The 19,380-nt window shown below is 37.3% G+C and overlaps 1 pseudogene; it reads left to right on the top strand.

Moving 5' to 3' along the window:
• Nucleotides 1-684: 684 nt before the first annotated feature.
• LOC112649719 (mitochondrial amidoxime reducing component 2-like) overlaps nucleotides 685-19,380 on the top strand; it is a 40,947-nt pseudogene continuing 22,251 nt past the window's right edge.

Genomic DNA, 19,380 nt, shown 5'->3' with positions numbered 1-19,380 from the left:
TGGAAGGAGAGAGCTATGTGAGTCTCCCTGGGAAAAGTTTCCATTCAGAGGGAGCAGTTTGTGCAAAAACCCTAAAGCAAGTATGTGCTTGGTGTGTTTGAGGAAAGCAAGGAGACAGCCATGGCAGGAATGAATCATGGGAAGAGAGTGCTTGGGAGGCCATGGATGGAGGAGAGAGCCAGATCATGTAGGCCATTTTGCAAGGTTTTAAAAATGAGACAGGGACAAGTTTTTAAAACATCACTTGATTGCTTTGTGCAAAATAGACAATAGTGAGATGTGGGAAAAGTGGAAGCAGGATACCTAACCAGGAGATGATGACCATTTGGACTTGGGCTGTAGTAGGGAGAGTGGGAGGAGTGGTCAGATTCTAGATCTTTTTTGAAGGTAGAGCCACTAGGATTGGTTACTGTTAGGATAGGAGTTGTTAAAAATAAAAAAGGTAAGTTTTTGGTCTGAGCGAGTATGTCAAGGAATGCAAAGGATGGAATTGCCATATCTTGGATGGGGAAGATTATGGGAGGAAGATCAGGACTTTGGTTTGGACCGATTAAATTTGAGATGTCCAAGTGCTGATGGTTTGATGATATAAATCTCAACTCAAGATTAATACTACATTTAATATTGTATGAACAATCTACTATGGTATTATTGGATATTAATATACTTTTGGTACTACGGTCAATGGTCATTGGTGATTCCAGAGGTAGGGAAGCAGATACTCCTCTTTCTGACATTGCACAATGACACAACATCTGTGTCATTCTCCTCATCTCATCATGAGGGCATTTTATCATCTCACATACTCAAAAAAGGATGAGTACCATAAAGTTAAGATATTTCAAGAGGCAGACTATATTCACATAACTTTTAGTACAGTATATTGCTATCAGTGTTCTATTTTACTATTATTGCTAATCTCTTACTGTGCCTGATTCATAAATGAAACTTTATCATAGGGATGTGTGTGTATATATCTGTGTGTATATATCTTTATAGTTCTGTACTCTCTTGGGTTTGAGGCATCCATGGAGGATCATTGAACGAATCTCACAGATAAGAGGGACATATTGTATATTTTTGTTGAATGAATGGATAGTGGAGTGACAAGTACCTGTAGTCTTGGAGGAGGTGGGTGTTGAGGTGGTGGGCCATACAAGTGACTAATTCAAGGCCACTAAATGTGAAGGACAAGCCTATGTAGCCCTCTTGAGTGCTGACTCTCTTCCTGCCCATGACAGGGCTGAATGAGGCACTTGGTGCGCATGACAGGGTGACCCAAGATGTGCTGAGATTCACATTCCCCAGCCCCCAACTGTTAATCCTCCTGGTAAGTGTTTAGGTGCCTCCAGCACAGTTTTAAATTTGAGCTCTTTTGGTAAATGATCCTTAAGCCCTTCCTGTCTCAATTCTCTTACCGGTTCTCCTTCTCACCCTCCTCCCCCCACTCTGAACTTTGAAATAAATTCATATGTTTATGTCACTTAAACAAAAATGAAACTCTATTCTGTGAAGTAAGTGTTTAGTTTGTAAAAGGATCAATGGGCTATTTTGGATCAAATAACTGTGTTTTCTTTAGCCATTTAAAATGGTCTATTTTCATTTTTTAAGCCACTGCCTTGTGAAAGGACCTAAGAATATCCCCAACTTAGTGTTAGATCCCGTAATTACATTTTCTCATTTTGAAAGCAGTTATGCAGTCCTTACAATAGAGTCAACGCAGCTAAAAATAAACTCCAGGCAGTTCATATTAACTGGGTAATAATAACGGGCAACAAGGAGGCTTGGTGTCCAAATATGATGAAAACAGGAAGTTCATTACACAAGCTGTTCTTTCCTGATATATCTGAATTCTTAAAGCCTTAACTCAAAAATAATCCCTTCAGGTTATAAATAAAAGCAGAGAATTGTCTCTTACTTGTGGCTTAATGGAGATAACACTGTAGCTAAATAAATCCACATAGTTATGGATTGAATGTAACGCCAGAATGTCTGTTTGGGAAGAGGAAGGAGTATGTTTGTGGAAACCCCTCTACCTCCCAGAGAGGCACTGGACCCATGTGCCCAGGGGCTTAGTCTTTTCTCACCCTAGGCAGAAGTTGCCAAGGAGATGATGCTTTACTTTGGTACGATGGCAGGAAAGCAGAAAGCTTTCAGGTGTGGAAAGGATTTTTATTCTTCCCTGGGGAAAAAATGGATGAAACAGAACAACATCAGCTCCAAGTGTCTGCCAAGTCATGTAAATTTCAATCCAGGGTTCTCATTGTAAAGTGGGAATGAGACTCAAAAGAAGAAGTTAAGCCTTTTTCCTTTAGAAATCCCTTTCTCTAGTGAGTGTCACTGATTGTGGAGATTCAGATTTTCTTGATTAAAACAAGGTGAGCATGGGAGGAAAAATTTAATTTATGTAACTGGAATGAACCCCACCATCTCCCTCTTGAAACAAAATCCCAGCCCTCCAGGGTGTTACTGGGAAGTGTGATAGGGAGCCCAAGACCCTGCCATCCACTCCTCTTTGAGAATCTCTCACTAGCTTTTTTTCCCCAAGTTTTTATTTAATTTCTAGTTAGTTAACATATAGTGTAATGTTGGTTTCAGGAGTAGAATTTAGTAATGCATCACTTACATACAAGACCTAGTGCTCATCCTAAGAAGTGCTCTCCTTAATAGATGCTCACACATCTAGCCTATCCCCCACCCACATCCCTCTATCACTAGTTGTTACAACAGCCAGAGTACCCCTGGCTCAGACAGGCATCCCATCTTAATTTTCTATAACATGGTAGAGACCAGGCTGAAAGGATCAATGAAGACTTGGGATTGGGATGGAGGTGGGGGGAAGAAAATGGAGGTAATATGCAGACGCCAACCACAGAGGGAAGAGTGTACACTGATCTGGCTCCACAGAGGTGGTTTTCTCTCCCAAGTCTGGGTCAGTGATGTCTTCTGGTTTTGCCTCGAACAAAAAAGCATGCCTGGGGAGTGCTCACCTTGTAAATGTCCCTAAAACCTCCCAGTTAATTCTTGTTCCATTTCCACGTTGGCTACACTCACCCTTCCCAGAGAATGACAAATCTAGGATTGTGTCCCAGGAAGGGGACTCTTGCCACTTTTTTTTTTTTTAAATATTTTATCTATTTATTCCCGAGAGAGAGAGAGAGAGAGAGAGAGAGAGGCAGAAACACAGGCAGAGAGAGAAGCAGGCTCCATGCTGTGAGCCCGATGCGGGACTTGATCCTGGGGATCCAGGACCAGGCCCTGGGCCAAAGGCGGCGCCAAACCGCAAAGCCACCAGGAGGCTTCCCTCTTGCCACTTTTGAAGAGAGAAGGGAGAGGGCCAGTCACAGTGAGCGTCAGGAGGGCCATATTGCCAAGGCCTCACATTTAAGAACAGCCTCAAATTTAGACTTTTGACGTTATTTCCAAATGGAGCTAACATAGCCACAGACATACACTGATCTAATTACATTGCACTATGTATAATTATTGAATGCAAACATTAAAATACATAAATTTTGATAATACTGTTTTGACATGTTTTCATTTTCTAAAATACTGTCGTTCTCAGAAATTGGAAGGGGTCTGGCCTCTAAGAGGCCCTGACCATAGACCATCTGCCTCTCTGATGCTACTCTCGGGGAGGGGTGGAGACTTCTGTGAGAGAAGGAGGGAGATTTACAGAGAGATACCCTCTCAAGGTACATGAATGCAGTGGTTCTTAAACTTGCATGAGCAACAAAATCTCCTAGAAAGCTTGTTAGAAATGACACATGATGCGCTGAGAATTTCAGGCTCAGACCCAAGATCTTTTCTCAGGGGATCTGAGATTACTCTTTGAGAGGCTCTGTAACAGATTGTAGGGGGAGCTGTTGGGGAAAAGTCAAAGGGTAAAAGAGGTACCTTTGGGAAATAAATAATGACTCCCTCTGGGAACACTGAAGACTCTATCAGAGAGATAGAGGTTTATCCCACTAGGGTCAATAGAGAAACAGAACAAAGGACCTGGTGACTGAGAAAGCAGAGAGTAGGCAGAGACAGCCATCAAAGATGTGGAGAAAAAGAAACCTTCATGCACTGTTGGTGGGAATGCAAACTGGTGCAGCCACTGTGAAAAACAGTGTGGAGGCTCCTCAAAACATTAAAAATAGAATTGTATGATTCAGTAATTCCACTACAGAGTGTTTACCCAAAGAAAACAAAAACACTAATTTGAAAAGATATATGCACCCCTATGTTTATTGCAGTGTGGTATTTACAATAGCTAAGATATGGAATTAGCACAAGTGTCCATTGATAGATGAATGGATAAAGAAGCTGTGGCATACATACACAATGGAATATTGGAATATTACTCAGCTATAAAAAAGAATGAGATCTTGCCATTTGTGACAACATGGATAGATCTAGAGGGTACAATGCTCAGTGAAATAAATCAGTCAGAGAAAGACAAATACCATGTGATTTCACTCATATGTGGAATTTAAGAAACAAAACAAATGAACAAAGGAAAAAAAGAGACAAATAAAAACCAGACTCTTAACTATAGAGAACAAACTGATGGTTACCAGAGAGGAGGTGGGTGGGAGGATGTATTAAATAGACAATGAAGATTAAGGAGTGTACTTATCATGATGAACACTGAGTGATGTAAAATTCTTGAATTATGACATTGTACACCTGAAACTAATATAACACTGTACATTAATTGTACTTCAATTAAAAAAAAATACAGAGCAAGAGACCTGGTGGTTGAGAGAGCAGAAGCAGGAGGGAGAGCTGTGAAGCCTGGCTACAGAGAGCACGGTGCACACTGGAGAAATGTTCAGACGGACAGACTGTGGGGGCAGGCACTTATGCCAGACAGACATGAGACGTGGGCAGCTTCTGGGGGACCTTGCTGGAGGAAAGTAGTGAGAAGACTTCAGTATAGAGCAGCATGTCCTAACCTGTGCCTCTCATACCATGCCTCAAGGTCAATTTTGTACATTTAAAAATTATAGATTAAGCATCTCAGTTTCGTTTCCATGGTCCACATGCTACAAATCCAAGATGCTTTTGTGTTAGTTTTTGTCCCTTCTAAGAACCTACCACAAAAGCCTTTCTGTGAGTAATAAGAGAAATATATCCACTCTGTATATATGATTAAATAGTTATAGGACTTTCTTTGATTTTAAATATCAATGATCTCTGTTACATAGCTTCTTCTTCTTAAAAGAATTTATTTATTCATAAGGGACACACAGAGAGAGAGAGAGGCAAAGACATAGACAGAGGGAGAAGCAGAGGCAGAGGATCCCTGTTTGGGAACCTGAAGCCAGACTCAATCCCAGGACCCTGGGATCATGACCTGCTGAAGGCAGACACTCAGCCACTGAGCCACCAGGCACCCCACATATCTTTTCTTAACTTAAATTTCACTTCTTTAATTTTCACTAATGATAGCAACCATGCTCCATATTTTGGAGTTATCTGCTTAGCAACTTGACTATGAGCCATTTAAACTAACAGTACAATTCTCAAGCTTTCTGGATTGCAATGCTCTATTGTTTCTAGACTTCCACATATTATCCATTTTCTTTTCTAGTGGAACAACATGAATAGATTACAGCAAAAAGTCATAACAACTCAACTTCTATTTTGCTTCTATTGTGGCTATTACAGGTAATGGTTTCCAAGTTATAAAAATATAGAACAAATACTATTCATTGGTCTTTGAAATCAGAGGTAGTTGTTGGATGTATATGTGTGTTTGTGTGGATTATGTAGAGGGAGTCAAAAGATAGTCTACTGAAATAATTCAACAGGTTTATTTAGTGCCTAATATATGCCAGACACTGTTTAGGTGATGGGGATGCAAGAGTATACAAAGCAATGTTCCCATTCTCAGGGAATTAACATTCTTATGGTAGTCAGACAACAAAGGGAGTGACAAGAGAATGGAATATGTATGCTCTTTTATAATAGGGTAATTAGAGGAGGCCTTATAATAAGTGACATTTACTCAAGACTTGAAAGAAGTGAAGATGCCTCATGCACACCTGGGGGGAGAGATTTCTTGGTGGAAGATAGTTGAGTACACAGTTGAGAGAGGAGGTTGTGCCCAACATTGGAGGTATGTCAACGAGGTCAGTGAGACTGGAGTGGAATGGATGAGGGGGAGAGGGAAAGGGAACATGTCAGTAAGTAGCTGGGGAAGACCATGGAGAGTCTTTTAGGTTATGGTAAAGTCTTTGGATTTTTCTTTTCCTTGGGGGAGATGAGAATCCAATGGAGAGTTTTGAGCAAAGGAATTATGTGAACGTTTTAATAGGATCAACTGGGAGTGCTGCAAGAGGAGTGTGTTAGGCTGAGTTCCCTAGAAGTCCATCCTGAGATGGGTGTGTGCATATAATTTATGAAGAAACTGGTATAGGAAGTAAGGTTGAAATGAAGAAGAAGAATGGCAAGAAAATGGTTTTGGATGATAATGAACCTTCAGCCCGATCCTATGGGGAGCTCTGGAGCATAAATTTCGCTGTTGAGTTTTCCCTACTTGAGGCTAGGGAGAGGTGCTTTTTACCCTCCTCTTGTTATTGGCCAAAGACTCTGGGGAGAGAGATGGAGAGTGTAAGTCCCAGGCACATCCTGGTGCAGTGGCTTCTATTGCTGAAGGGCAGTTCTCATGGATGCACTCACAACAGCTGTAGGAGGAGCAAGTTTGGGACTGGGGTCACAATTAGAAGCTCCATTTGGTACATATTAAATCAGAAACACTTCATAGATGCCTAGATGAAGATGTCACAGAGGCAGGTGATGAAAGAATCTGAAGCTGTGAAAATATGTTTCAGTTCCTAGGTTCAGATGACCAGCTGCCCATGATTTTAAAAGAATGTGCATATGTGCTTGAGGTAGCAGTGCTGGAAACTTTTATCGGGGTTCTGATAATGGATGGGGAGTGAGTGAGAAAGCCATAGTTAGTTCCAATAAACCTTAAGGAGGGTGAATATTAGACCCAATAGAGAATCAGTAAGCTTAATGAAAACTTTAGGCCTCATTTCTAAAATAGACCATCAAACAATGATTTATAAGTAATTTACCAAAAGTTGTAATGTTTTAGAGGTAACATGGATTCACAAAGAACACATCAGACTGTGCTAGCCTCATTTCCATAAAGATATTCTAGGCACAGAGGTTTGGGAATTCTGTAGTCTTAGAATCTTATCTTGATTTTTGTATGTATTTGTTAATTTCTTTATTATATCCTTCTGACAAAATGGAGAAATGTGGGCCAGAGCATCGAGTGGTTATGTAGCTTTCTAACTGGCTAAGCAGGAAGAGCAAAGAAGGACCAACTCTTGGATTATTTTTTAATGCCAGTCAAGTTTTTATTATCACCAAGCCCTCTGCTAGTTATAAAATTTTTATCAACAACTTAAATGAACAGCTAGAAAGCATGTTATTAGGTTTGAAGATGACACACATTGAAGGAAAAAAGTTAATATAATGAATTATAGAATGGAAGCTGAGAAGGAGCATCCCAAACTCACAATCTGAAATTTAATAGGCATGGGTACAAAATAAAGTAAAAATATCCCATTTCACAGGTCGTGAGAGGTCTCTCTTGGCAGAAATGAATAGAATTAACATTTTTTTATAAATTGTTTATTTTTCATTAAGTCATGTGTGGCATTAAGTTAAGAGTGCAGGTTTTGAAGTCATCTACTAGAGTTAGAACCCTGGCTCTGCTACTTAATGACTGTGAGATCTAGGGTATGTTTTTAAAAGTCTGTGTTTTATCTTCCATACCTGGGAGATGAGAATTATAATATTAGTTCTAGCTAATATTCTTGGAATAATTGTAAGATTTAAACACATGTGAAATACTTAGAACGATGGCAGAGCATACTAAGTATTCTATAGATAACTATTATAACAGCTTCAGCAGTGTGATCTGGTTGCTAACAAGGTAAAACAATCTTTAGGTACAATGAAAGAAGTGGGGTGTAAAGACCAAAGGAATCTCATAGCCCACTGTACTCTACTGGGATTTTGTTCAACTTGGGTGTCCCTAATTTAAAAAGTGTCTTCAACCTGTGGGTCATCAAGTGCTGAAGGTGATCAAGGGTGTAGAGTCATGCCAAGTGAAGAAAAGTGGAAAGGGCTGGAATAGAGAATATTATTTCTTTTGCAGAAAGACTCAAGAGCTGACATAAAGCTTTCTTGAAAAATCTGAAGGGCTGTCATGTAGAAAAGGGATTAGAGTCTCTGTTGCTCTGGAGACAGAACATGGAGCAGAGAGTAGGAATAACGGGATGATGTGGGATGCAGAAGTGCTTTAACTTTCTCTTATGAGCAGAAGAATTTCTGTTCTAGATCTATCTCTAAATCACGATGTGATCTTAAGTCTCTCCACTCTGCAGGCCTCAATTTCATAATCTGTGAAATCAGGATTTAGATGAAGTGTGTTCTAAAATGGAATTTATAGTTGGTCTGTCATCCTAGATAGCAGGTTTCCTATCATTGGAAATGTTTAAGTAGCCCATGAGACATATTAAAGTAGACATTATTGCATTTGATTTGGAATTTGATCTAAATAACATCAAAGATCTCTTTCAATTCTAAGAAAATATTTTTGTATGTATTCAGAAGGCCTATCCATCCCCATCCTCACCCCTTAGCCCTACTTTCTTGATGGAGATATAGACTCTTTAATGATTATGTGAGAGCTGTTACAGCCTATATTGATTAGGCTGAGTTGTGATTTCCCATTCACACTCTCTGGGGGGATAAAGCTCCCAGAGAATTGAACGATCTGAGGAAAGAGCTCTCTGTACTAATTTCCTTGGTACCTAAAGTGTCACAGCATTTTCTAGCGTTAGCATGCTATCTCATTGCTCCCATTCTTTGTCCTAAGAGTGAAAAAAGTGAAAAGTACCCAGAAATTACTGACGCCATATTACACAGCCGTTAGCTGGGTTCAAGGGTGTATGTTGAGAATTCGGTGTCGGTGGAGGCTGGGATATGCAGGCTAGGGGGTGAGTGCAGCCGGAGGGGGAGGGGCAACTGGATGGCAGCCAGTAGCAGTGGAGCTGTGGGACACCCATCATCTGTTGTCTGCAGCTGACAGGCTGACTTCTCTCTTTATACAACAAATATTTATTGACCACTTATCATGTGGAGGACACTCTACTAGGCACTCTGAGGGACACAGGATGTGATACACTTGCCCCTTCTGGCAAGGGGTTTCTAGTCTATTTGGAAGATAATTACCAGCTGGCAGCAAACACTTTGCATGCTACATTGTTTGCAAAGTGCCTTCAGACAAATCATTCTTCTGGCAGCCTGTGGGATTAGATCCTTCAAGAACCCTCACAGCAGCCTGTGAGGTACTATTATTCCCACTTCTCAGACAGGAAACTGTGGCTCTGGAAATTAAGCAATTTTCCCAAGATCACCCAACTGTGTTGTCTGAAGTGCCCTTACTATTGCTGAAGTAGACCCAGGCATGTCTTCTGACTCCAGTTCCAGTACTCTTTCCACTCCACCACAGTAACAAGAAAAGTTAAAAACCATCATGTAGCCTATAGTATATATGAAGGGAATTGCACAGATAAGATGTATTCTAGGAATTCAGGAATGAAGATCACTGTGGCTAATTACAGAAGAGAGGTCAGTGAGGCTATGGAATGGGTTAGAGCATGCTAGTGATACAATATTAGTGAGCCAAACAGACATGATTCTTGCCATTTGAAAGTTTATAGACCAGTAAGGGAATCCGATGTTTGTTAAATAATCACATAGAGGTTAAGTACAAACTAGGATAAAGCTATGAAGAAAAAGTACAAGATTATTTGAGGATGTATAACAGGATGGAATTTGCTCTAGTATGAGTAGATAGAAATCAGAGATATTTCTCTGAAAAGAAAAAAAAAGATTTTTGGGTTGATGGTGAGTAGGAGTGAACTATGCCAAGGGAAGTGAGGAAAGGGAGAAAAGCATTCCAGACAATGGGAACAGCATATAGAGAGGTCCCGTGGTAGCAGGGAGCATACATTCAAAAAAATGAAATGTGACTAGTAGAGGGTGGTGACTTGAGACTAAACAGAAAAGCTTATACTGAATTCTTTGTTTTTACTTTGAGAATAATAAGAAGGCAATGGAATATTCTTAACCTGGAAGTGACATGTTCAATTTCACATCTTGAAATGGCTGCCCTTGTTGCTATGTGAATAGACCAGAGGTGGACACTCAGGGAAATTGGGAAGAGGCTACTGCAGCAGTTCAAGAAGGAATCTTGTAGTATAGAACAATGGAAAAGGTAGTGGAGAGAGAAAATCATGAGAGAAGATTTACCAGGACTTGAGGACTGATAGGATGTGGATGAAGAAAGGAGAAAAAGAAATCAACAAAGTTTTGGATATGGGAGTCTTGAAGCCTGGAAGTGCTTTTAAGGGATGTTAGAGAAAGTGGGGAGTGATGTTGGCTTGATATGCAGAGTTGGGGGTATGATGGATTATCCAAGTGAAAAGTAAGCAGTAGGATTAGAATTTTTAAAAGAAAAAAAAAAAATAAAAAATAAAAAAAAAAGAATTTTTAAAAGAGACAAAAGAATTGTAGTTATAATATTGGGACCTATCCATAAAGTCATGGTAATTAAGATGTGAGAGGAGGAATCTACAAGTGGCAGGATAGTGAAGAAAAATAATGAGGGTTCAGGAGCTATATTGAATAACCACCGTATAGAACCAGGTCAGGTGAGTGAATAAAGTAGGGTTGCACCTGCAAAGAAGTGGTCACAGAAATAGAAGGGTATTATTGCAAGAAAGTAAGAAATTTAACCACTAAATGTGGCTCTTTTTTAAATTGTTATTACAATCTCTTATGTACTTCCCTGAATTAAATAACAGTGGAGATCCACCAGGAAGAAATTACCCTGTGAATTGCAACACTGTTGTCACCATAATATAGTTGCTTTCAACGTTTGGGGATGGCTACAAATCAAGCATTAAGGCCAGGGTCTCCCCACCTCTGTATTTACTGGTAACAGGCAGACAAATTACATTTTGGCTGTAGTTTTCACTAGCGAATATTGTGGTCCAGAATTGGATTCTGCAAGACCCATTCATTTGTAAATAAATAAACAGCCCCCTAAAATCATTAAGTTGCTTTTGTTTTCTAAAAAAAAAAAAAAAAAAAGTAATCTGCTTCTATATTTGAGAAGTCACAGTGTGTTCCTATGACCAAAGAACACCAAATTTCCATTCTTATTCCAAATGTCTCTAAAATCCACTAACACTTGTCTCAGCATTGAATAAGCACATTAAAAATAAAGTTATCAGCTTTCTCTGCTGAAACTTTTTCATCCACTTACCAATACACCCAAAGACTTCAGTTCTGAAGGATGGTAGCTTGATTTGTGCCAGCTGTTATCAGGAATCACGGACCAAATTGGTTATTTTTGGCCATGATACTAACTTGAGGCTGGCACCAATGGCTTAAAGCACTTACAAGACAAAACACTTAAGTGCAAGTCAATTGTGTTTGCTTCTATGGAAAGTCTTTTGTGAGATCGAAGTACAGGTGGCTTCATCCAGCCAAGATTATGTTAAATTGAGTACTCTAAAGACAAAATGGGAAAAGTTTGAGCCAACGGATTAGGTAATTGGTTTCAGTAAATTTTCAGCTTATGGTTAGTTGAAACATAAGGCAAGACATCCTTATTGTGGCTCTGCATCTATGCACAGAGCGGGTGGATATGAAGATCAGTCCTCGGCAACCACCTTTATGTAGTTTTGTATCTGATGAGTCAGCTCTGGGTCACTGTCCTATAGTAGAGTGGCAAGGCTCCTATTCTTGTAGTGTCTCCCTTAGGTTCATCCCACCCTATTTTCAGCTTCTTCTGAAATGCTACTTTTTTCACTCTTCCAGGATCTGAGGCCAACATTTCAGATGGGTAGGCGTGACCTCTCCTCCAGCCCAAGTGTAGGAGATTCATGGAATTACAGGGAGATTCAAACTTTATATCTATCAAAAGAAAGTGCAAGGCCAAGACTTCAGGAAAAGTTTACATTTTTATCAATTATGTCTAGGAAGCTGCCACCTGAAATCGAAACCTTTAGCAACATTTATTAACCTTTTTACAGAACAGAAGTAGAATTTGTGTACAGTGAAATGCTCAGATCTTTGATCAGTTTTGACAACCGCATATCAAGACATAAAAAATTTTCATCAGTCCAGAACGTTCCCTCATGCATCTTTCTAGTCAGTCCCTATACTCATCCATCAACTACTGCTCTACTTTCTATCACTATAGGTTAGTGATCCCTTACTTATTCTTGAATTTCTTATAGACAGAATCATAGGATCTGTGCTCTTTTGTGTTTTGTTTCTTTCACTGAGCATAATATTTTTGAGATTCATTCATGAGCGTATCAGTAGTTCATTCCTTTTTATTTATGAGTAGTATTAGTATTCAATCTTTGAATGTATCATGGTTTTTAACTACTCCATTCTCCTGTTGATGTACATTTGGATTGTTTCCAGTTTTTAGCTACTATGAATAAAACTGTTATGAACATTCTTATATAAAGCTTTATATAAACATATGTTTCATTTCTCTTAGGAAAATATCTATAAATAGAATTTCTGGGTCACAGGGTAGATGTATGTTTAACTTTTTAAGAACTGCTCAACAGTTTCCCAAAGTAGTTGTACCATTTTATACTCCCTCTAGAACTAATGAAAATTTGGTTTTCTTCACATCCTCTCCAACTTTTGTGTTGTTAATATTTTTAAGATTACAGGTGTTTTTGTGTGCGTATGTGTGTGCATATGTATGTGTATGTGTAGTATGTAGTGGTGTGTCATTGTATTTTACTTTGTGTTAAATAGAGAGGTTGACTACTTTTTACAGGTGCTTATTGGTTATTTGTGTATCTTCTTTTGTGAACTGTTGAAGTCTTAAACTCATTTAAAAAATTTGATTCTTGGCAGCCCTGGTGACTTAGCGGTTTAGTGCCGCCTTCAGTCCAGGGCGTGATCCTGGAGACCCAGGATCGAGTCCCACGTCGGGCTCCCTGCATGGAGCCTGCTTCTCCCTCTGCCTGTGTCTCTGCCTCTCTCTCTCTCTCTGTCTCTAATAAATAAATAAAATCTTTAAAAAAGTTTAATTCTTTGTATTATTGGCTTATAGGATTTATTTGTTCTGGACACAATGTATTTGTCATGTGAATGTTTTTCTTCTATGGTTCATACTTTCTATATCATTCTTGAAAAAGTTTTGCCTATTACAAGGCTGTAAAGATTTTCTACTATGATTTTTTTTCTCCTAGTAACTTTATTGTTTTACCTTTATATATATTTAAGTATATGTCCGATTTCTAATTGACTTTTGTGTATGGTATAAGGTGGTTTTTTTCTCTCTCTCTCACTTTTGGTATGGGTATCCAGTTATTCCAACACAGTTGTTGAAGAGATTTCCTTTCTTCACTGAATTTCTTAGGTGCCTTGTCAAAGTCACTTGACTAAATGTGAGTGGGTGTATTTCTGGACTCTTTATTCTGTTTCTAGACCTGTTTTCTAAGTGTTGGTAATGATTTTGAAATAGGAATGGATTGAGAGTCTTAGGTTTCTAGAGGTTTATGAATTAGTGTAGGAATCCTATACTAAGCATCTTTTACCACCTGAAGATTTGTGTGTGTGTGTTCAATGAACCCACGATCATTTATATGATGATCCTCATGTGGGTACTCTAAGGAAAGTGGTTAAAAGAACCAGAGTGTTGATGTGTTAGGCTTTCACTTGCTGCTTGTAGCAACATCTTTCAAGAATTAGATGAGCTCGGGTAAGAATTAGCTGATTTGATAGCAGAAGCAGAGGGAATAATAGATAGTCTCAAAATATAGGGCCTATTAGGGTTGGAAAAAATCAACTATTCCTGAACCTAAATAAATTGTTGCCTTTTTACTCAAGCCTGCTATTTCAAATGGTTGCACTATAGCTGTTACAAGCTGAGGGAGGTAAAAGATGGTTGACCTTTTGCAACTGATTAAAAATTTTAGCTGCATATTTCTTAACCACTTATATAGCACCCAGTATCTCTTCCTCCGTTGCTCTGGCTCTGATGAGCAAGTGCTCCTGCCCTGGCTTTCCTTGGAAAGTCCTTTCTTTTCTTAGAATCCAGGTTACTAGGTTGTCCTATAATTGCAGCTCTCTGATGGTTCAAGAAAAGTTATGATTTGTAGTCCGTCCAGCTTCTTATTGTTAGGTTTGGAGCTCTTTCCAGCCTTTTGTATTCTAAATTGAAACAGAATTCCCAGGAGGGTGATTTATAAAGATATTTTTCACTTGGTAAAATATCTTTTTGTAATATTCCTTTGAATCACAATTCCTATTACCATTCCAATCTTTATTACCACTCCAATCTGTTTCTTTATCAGATTCTACTCATCTGCCTCCAAACTTGTAGACCACAGCTCTTGAAGGGTATGACTTGGCATTTATTTCTATTCCCAGCAATTTGCAAAGAGTCTGGCTCAACTAAAGGAACCTGTTTGTTGATTAAATGTTGAATGGAATGCCTTGACCAGTCTCACTTGACAAACACCTGTCTTTCAAGACCAAAAGCAGTATCACCTCCTCTGATAAAACTCTTATGAGTTCTCTTAGAAAGAGTTAGTTCCCCCTTCTCTGTGTCTCCTTCATATTTTGTACCTTTCTCCACTGGCATAGTGTATGATGATGATTTTTGTATCTTTTAGTCTAGATTGTGAATTTGTTGAGAGCATGAGCCCGTTCTTATTTTATATCTCTAGGTACCCAGAATGATGTGTGGTACATATAATTAAGACTCAGTTTGTTAAGTGGATACATAAAAATGGGTTTTCTAAATGAACTGGAGAATGTCTTTGTTGAATGATTGCATGAAATAGGTTTACATTTATGAAATTTCTATTTACAAAAGCAATGGCATAGGAAATGTACTTGTCATAGAACATGTGTATGTTTAACCTCCTAATGATGTAAGTAATTGCAGAATTTGCTTAGGGCAAAGATAGCAACCATGTAGTAGCTCTGCCACCATTTTCTCTTGGTGTGCTTATGGCAGACAAATTGTTTCTGTTCTTCTTCCCATTGGTCCTGGACATGAACTCAGAACCCTAACTTCCAATAACAGCCACCAATGGATTAGATTTGATGTGTAGAATAAAGATTGTTTTCTCTTCCCTAATCTAGGGGGCTCCTAAAACATTAAGCTGGAGGTCACCCTTGATGCCCTTGCAGGATAGTGTCTAGAGAGAAGATTCTAATAAGCTTCAGACACTTCCCAGATTCCTGTCTCTCAGAACTTAATCACATTTGCATTTGGCTATGCTCAGATGGTGGAAACACAAACTCCAGACTGTCAATCAACTTGGGCTTCCTTTCCAACTTTTCCCAAATCAATTTCTTTTAAAATCTTTGAACACCAAAATTGCACAACTAGTTCTTAAAAAAATAACAATGTTTTATACCTATATATTGCATGATAGTTGGTAACCTAGAATTGTTCATCACTGGAAATCTAGTTAGGAGATGTGCATGAGACTATGTGTGAGAGTGTGTGCATACATGTGTGTGAACTGAGGGGTTTGTGAGATTTGGGTAAAAAAGATGGAAGATATTTACTGAAAAATATTTTTTATATTGTCCAGCTTTTACCTTTAAATATCAGTAGAAAAATTTCTGAAACATATAGATTTCTGGCATGTAATTTATCTTCAAAACAGAAATTAAACCTAACCAGTTATAAATTTGAGTTCCTTTCTGAATTAACCATGTTGGCATTACCCCAGCTACCTCCTTATGCTCACATGGTTGCTTCCAGACTCTATGTAGAATTTTATGCCTCTGTAGTATCAAATTTGTTAAATGGCATATTTTTATATCAGTAATTTTTATAGCATATTGTTATTCCAGACTTTTACATGCCTCTAATTTATTCTTAACTTCAATATAGCAGTATTGGCTTTTTTTTTTCTTCTAAGTTTGATGGTATGAACGCTTAATTGTGATTTAAAGTCATTTCAACACCATCACTAATCTATACTTCATTTTCTATTTTTTCACAAACTTTAGATATTTGAATGAGTACAGGAATAATTATTAGTCTTCCTCAAATTTCCTTTTTATATCTCCTTAAACATTTTTATTTTTTCTTAAGGTGATTGAGATGAAATATTTCTGATGACCTTGACTTATTCATGATACTTAATTGCAGGATAGTAGGAGCAGTTTTGGTTGCAAATCAAATTGAACCTGGTATGGTTTCCTTAAATCATATTCCTGCTTCTTAGTCCCCTAGTAACAAGGAGTCAATTGGTCATTATCTCTCTCTTCTAATGTCTTTTATAGAATGAGGTCATTGGGTTGCAGTTGTCCTTAGGAAAGATTTTTGTGGCAGTGTCCTTTCTCAGCTCTCTGGGTACCATGTTTCTACGGTTGTCAGGATTATGGTCAAAGGTAAGATGGATAAAGAAGGCCGATGAGGTATGTTTTGGTTGCTATATAAAGCAAGGTTCATAAGTGCAGCAATCAAGAGATTGATTTTTTTCCTTAAATATTTTGTTTGCAACTGAGATATGCTACTACCAGGTGAATGGTGGTGCCTTGGTTATTTGATCTGGAGTCCAGATGGTTTTCACGGGAGACCTGTTCAGAGCATCAGTTTTCTGTCTTAATGATATCATTTTATTGTCATGGAATTATGATCGTGTTAATGAAAATAAAAATAAAGAAGAAAAATTGATCTAAAAATCAAGTACCTTTTCTTTGGCCTTGCTTATATTCAGTTTGTATCCCTTTATAACCATAATTTGTGTGTAGTTGTAGCCATAGTTTTTGATCCATAATTTAGTATCCTAATTTCAACTAATACATCAAAAGCATGTTTCTATATTGCTACATAGTATAATTTATGACCATTTGAACAAATACACATTTTCATATCAGTAGGTACTCTTTTAAAATTTTATTCAGTGTTTAATACATACAAAAATTTATAAATTACATATAAGCTGTAATGAATCAACGTATAATTAATACCCATATGCCTATCATTCAGTTTAAGATGAAGAACATTACCATTATCTTTGTCCCTGTGTGCCTTTTTCTTATCTCATCCTTTCTTACCTCCTGAAGTTCACATGACCACTATCCTAAATCTTGTGTTTATTGTACCCTTGATTTTCTTTATAATTTTATTATATGTATTTGGTTATTTCTCTAAACAACATATGGTTTAGTAGATACTTTTTAATCTATACTTAAGTGGATTCATACTGGATGCATTCTCTTGTGATTTTTTTTCATCCAGTATTAAACACCTGTGTTGTTTCCATGTAATCATGTGTTACATTGTACTCATTGCATGACTGTAAAGTATTCCAATATATGAATATACCACAACTTATTGTCCATAATGAATATTTGGGCTTATTCAGTTTTCTTCCCATTATAAATGGTAGGGCAAAGAACACTGTAATATATATAATTCCTATTACAATTATTTAAGAGTTTCTTTGTAAAGTATAACTAAGAGCAACTCTTCTTCAAACACTGAGATAATTCCAAATTATTTTCCAAAGTGGTTGTACCAAATTATGTTCTTAACAGCAATGTGTAAGAATTCTGGTTGTTTTACACCCTTGTCAATGTTTGATATTGTCAGACAGTATAATTTTTGCTAATAAGGTGGCTATGAAATGCTTTCTCATTTGGTTTAAATATGTATTTTTCCAATTAGTAATGAGACAGAACATCTCTTCATATGGTTTATCTTCTAGTGGAGAGCTTGTTCAAATCTTCTGCTCATATTTCTCTTGGGTTTTCTTTTCTTGACTGGTGTATAGAAGTTCTAGATAATAATTCTTTGGAATATATGGGTTCAATCATCTTTTCCCATTCTGTTTTTCACTGTCTTTTTGGTATCTAGTGGTAAACAGATAATGATAATTCTGATGTTGTCAAAAGTAAAAAAAATTATTTTAAAATTTGTGCCTTTTGTGTCTAAAGTAAAATTTCCTCCCTCAAGTATGACGGGTATTCTACATGTCTTCTGAAAATGTTATAGTTTGTCTTCCAGTTAGGTTTTTAACTTTGTGTGTGAAGTGAGGTAAAAGCATATTTTCTTTCTTTCTCTTTTATTTTTTTCTTTATCTTTTTAACATTTAAAGATTTATTTTTTATTTTTTATTTATTTATGATAGACATAGAGAGAAAGAGAGGCAGAGACACAGGCAGAGGGAGAAGCAGGCTCCATGCCGGGAGCTGGTCGCAGGACTCGATCCTGGTACTCCAGGCTCGCACCCTGGGCCAAAGGCAGGCGCCAAACTGCTGAGCCACCCAGGCATCCCTTCTTTCTTTTTCTTTTAAATAAGGATAATCAATTGGCTCAGCACAATTTATTTATTAAAAATTTGCTCTTTCTCCACTGACTTGAGATATCAGCCTTGCCATACACCAAGTTTCCATATATGAATGGGTCAATTTCTATGCTCTGTAATCTGCTTCTTTGGTTAATTTATTTATTGTTATGCCAATATTACATTTTCTTAATTATGTCAGCTTTATTTGAAGTTTTTATATCTAGTAAAGCAAATATCCTAGTTTTTTCTTTAGGAGTGTTTTGAGTAATCTTCGCCCTTTATTCTTCCAAATAAATTTTACAAACTGTTTGGCAAAGTCAATTTAAAAAAAGCTCTGGGATTTTATTAGAATATTATTGGATTCATTGATTAAATTAGGGGAAATGGACATCTTGGTAATGTCAGGTCTTCAAGTCAAATGAATGTGGAATATAATTTTGTTTATCTAGGTCTTAGTGAATGCTTTTTGTAATTAAAAAAATATTTTACTCATAGAAGATTTGTACAACTTTTGTTAAATTCCTTTTTAATGCTATTGAAAATAACCTATTGAAAAAATACATATTCTAATTATCTGTCTCTTCTGTAATTGAAATATAATAGATTTTTGTAAATTGACTTTGTATAAAGAAAAATATGTAAATTTTCTAATTCTAATTATTTATTAATTGTTTTGGATTCTATCATATACAAAAATGACAATTTCAGTTTTTCTTTTCTAGTTGTTATATCATTTGTTTCTCTTTTTCCCTTACCACACTGGTTTGGATTTCTAGTATAATATTTTATAAAAGTGGAGATAGTGGGTCTTATTCTCTATGGCAAAGGGAAAGCTTTCACAGTTTTCCTACTAATTGTGATATTTCTGTAGCTTTGTATTTGTTGTTGTTAATATCCTTTATCAAGTTAAAGAATTTTAGATTATCAAAAGTTTTTTTTTAAAGAATACAAATGGATATTGAATTTAAAAATGTCTTTTCTTTGTCTATAAGAAGAA

This window comes from Canis lupus, chromosome 11 (genome assembly GCF_003254725.2).
Source record: "Canis lupus dingo isolate Sandy chromosome 11, ASM325472v2, whole genome shotgun sequence".
In the NCBI taxonomy this organism is placed as follows: domain Eukaryota; kingdom Metazoa; phylum Chordata; class Mammalia; order Carnivora; family Canidae; genus Canis; species Canis lupus.
The sequence above is the reverse complement of the archived record's forward strand: the minus strand, read 5'-3'. Positions and strand labels throughout refer to the sequence as shown.